The sequence below is a fragment of the Cebus imitator genome, unplaced genomic scaffold (assembly GCF_001604975.1).
Source record: "Cebus imitator isolate Cc_AM_T3 unplaced genomic scaffold, Cebus_imitator-1.0 Scaffold188, whole genome shotgun sequence".
Classification (NCBI taxonomy): domain Eukaryota; kingdom Metazoa; phylum Chordata; class Mammalia; order Primates; family Cebidae; genus Cebus; species Cebus imitator.
The window spans coordinates 5430888-5434327 of record NW_016107503.1 but is presented as its reverse complement, the minus strand read 5'-3'; the positions used below and the strand labels follow the sequence as shown (position 1 = coordinate 5434327).

The 3440-nt window shown below is 40.2% G+C and overlaps 1 pseudogene; it reads left to right on the top strand.

Annotated features, from left to right (window-relative positions):
• Nucleotides 1-1067: 1067 nt before the first annotated feature.
• LOC119473826 lies at nucleotides 1068-1627 on the top strand (annotated as a pseudogene).
• The last annotated feature ends 1813 nt before the right edge of the window (nucleotides 1628-3440 follow it).

The window sequence follows — 3440 nt, the reverse complement described above, 5'->3', positions numbered from 1 at the left end:
TTTGGGAGGCGAAGGCAGGCAGATCACAAGGTCAGGAGATCGAGACCATCCTGGCTAACATGGGGAAGCCTCATCTCTACCAAAAACACAGAAAAGTAGCTGGGTGTAGTGGTATGTACTTGTAGTCCCAGCTACTTGAGAGGCTGAGGCAGGAGAATCAATTGAACTCGGGAGGCAGAGGTTGCGGTGAGCCGAGATTGAGCCACTGCACTCAAGCCTGGGTGACAGAGTGAGACTCCATCTCAAAAAACAAAAAACAGAAAAACAAAAAAAAACCACACATTTTAAGCTGGGTGTGTTAGCTCATGCCTGTAATCCCAGCACTTTGGGAGGCTAAGACAGGAGGATTACCAGGTCAGGAGATGGAGACCATCCTGGCCAATATGGTGAAACCCTGTCTACTAAAATACAAAAAATTAGCCGAACACGGTGGTGCACACCTGTAGTCCCGGCTACTCAGGAGGCTGAGGCAGGAGAATTGGTTGAACCCCTGAGGCAGAGGTTGCAGTGAGCTGAGACTGTACCATTGCACTCCAGCCCAGGCAACAGAGTGAGACTCTGTCTCAAAAAACAAACAAACAAAAATACACATTTTATTTAACTCAAGGATAATATACATAACATTATCCTATCTTTTCTTTCTTTCTTTTTTTTTTTTTTTCTGAGACAGAGTTTCATTCTTGTTGCCCAGGCTGGAGTGCAATGGCGCAATCTTGGCTCACGCAACCTCCACCTCCCAGGTTCAAGTGATTGTCTTGCCTCAGCCTCCCGAGTAGCTGGGATTACAGGCATGTTCCACCATGCTCAGTTAATTTTCTATTTTTAGTATAGACAGGGTTTCTCCATGTTGGTCAGGCTGGTCTCGAACTCCTGACCTCAGGTGATCCACCCGCCTCAGCCTCTCAGGCATGAGCCACAGCACCCAGCCAACATTATTCTTTCTATTTATAAGCAATAGATTATTGATAAGATTATTTTTGGTACCATCTTCAAGATTCAGTTTTGGAGAGCACTGTTGTCAGTTGGTTCAAGTGTCCAGGCCTGAGGCATCTTCCCAATCCCTCCCACTTCTGGCCCCTCAAACTGGAAGACCATCCATCAAGCATTTCATATCCAGGACTTAAAAGTTTGTTACCCAAGATGATGAGTGCTGACATGGATGCAGTTGATGCTGAAAATCAGGTGGAACTGGAGGAAAAAAACATGACTTATTAATCAAGTGTTGAAATTCCAACATACGCAAAGTTCTCTCTGCAAGAGCAGATGCAGGTAAGGAAGAAAATCTGAAGCTAAAATCAGAAAACCAAGTTGTTGGACAACATATAGAAAATCTCATGTCAGCTTCTACTGTTTTTCAAACAACTGACACAGTAAGCAAAAGAATATAAGGAATGGACAGCCTTCTGTTTCATGGAATTGCTGATCATTTTTTTCTTTAATACTTGGACAGATTCCAAAAGGTTACCTTTGTTTGTGAAAAGCACCTTTGTTTGTGGCTTTTACCTTGAAAAGCACCTTTGTTTGCGGCTTCATTGAATATTTATGAAGAAATTGTCAGGTGTAGGCAAAATTAACAGCATTAACAGGAGACTTCCCTAAGTTTGCATATTATGTCTAAGAAAACATGCAAATGAATTGTAGAGACTACAATTACAATTGCATATACTTGCCAGGTGTGGTGGCACATGCCTGTAATCCCAGCACTTTGGGAGGAGAAGGCGGGCAGATTGCTTGAGCTCAGGAGTTCGAGACCGGCCTGGCCAACATGGTGAAACCCCATAACTACTAAAAATACAAAAATTAGCCAGGCGCAGTGGCACGTGCCTATAATCTCACCTACTCAGGAGGCTGAGGCAGGAGAATCACTTGAACCCAGGAGGTGGAGGTTGCAGTGAGCCAAGATCACGCCACCGTACTACAGCCTGGGCGACAGAGTGAGACTCCATTAAAAAAAAAAAATTGCATATATTTATGAAACTTAAAGATGAATGTTTTATCAAATTTGCCTTGATTTATAAATTTGGCACTATCTTTTATTATAGGCTTGGTAAGATATACAAGAAAAATAACCACCTGTTGTGAAAAAGTGACCAAATCGTGCACTGAATGTACGGCTTTATGTACCCTCGCACCATCTTCTGCCTCCTCTCCATTTGTCCATTTGCATCTTCCTCGTTCCCTTCCTCTAAGGAAAAAATTGGTTTTACATTTCTAAAAGTCATTTTAACAGTGAATCATCTCTGGGAGTAACCTGTACTTTGATTGTTGAAACTTAACCGAAATAAGATACTTTCTCAGCTAGGGCTTGTCATTTTTGATATTTAGTGTTAAGATAGGAATGTTCGTTTCTCTTTAATTCATTTAAAACAGATGGAAGCTATAAAAATAAAGATTTTTCTTTGAAACTGAATTGTCAACTTAGGAAGATTTGTTGTTAAAATTTTTTTCTTGCACAAAGTAACTAACTTTATATTATCTGGAAAGATAAGTTGGTCACGTGTAGGTTTAAAATACAAAATTTAGAGGAAAAATGGAAATAGGGGGAAAAAGTACCGGGTAAATAGTAGTAATGAACTGCAAATATTTTCCCTCCAGATTTGTGTTATCTCTGGCACAGAGTAGATCTTTTGGGAAATATACATGAAAGTGGATTAAGTTTGACTAACCTTATGTAAGCCACATCTGGCAGAGAACAGTTACAAAGAGTTTGATTTCTAGATGTATTTGTACCCAGTAGATCAACTTTTGCAAAATTCCTTAGCAGTGCAGTAGTATTAGAATTGTGAATGAAATAGGAGCATTTCACATATATACTTATTGACAATCTTGCTCAATATTTTATCTTACTTGTTCTCTCAGAATTTTCTGTAAACTCAACTACTTGATTTGCAGTCATCCTTTGTTGTTATCCTTTAACAAATTTTATTTTATTTTATTTATTTTCTGAGACAGGGTCTTACTCTGTCATCCAGGCTGGAGAGCAGTGGCACAATCTTGGCTCACTGCAACCTCTGCCTCCCAGGCTCAAGCCACTTCTCCCACTTCAGCTTCCCAAGTAGCTGGGACTAAATGCACGTGCCACCACATCTGTTAATTTTTCTATTTTCTATAGAGACAGGGTTTCATCATGTTGCCTAGGCTGATCTCAAACTCCTAGACTCAAGCAATCTGCCCACCATGGCCTCCCAAAGTGCTGGGATTACAGACATGAGCCACCAGCCCAGCCTGGCCTCAAAAAATTTACTTTGTAAGTTTCATTTGGTAAAGAAATCAGTATCAGAAGTAATGCTAAAATCTTATAATAGGAAAAGAGATCCACTAATATAGCCTATGGTTCTTAGATTTGGGCTACTTTTAATCATGGAATAATCTTAGGCACTGGTATAAGAGTTGATGAATGACTTTACCTGTATGAATTATACAATTCAAACTGCAAACAT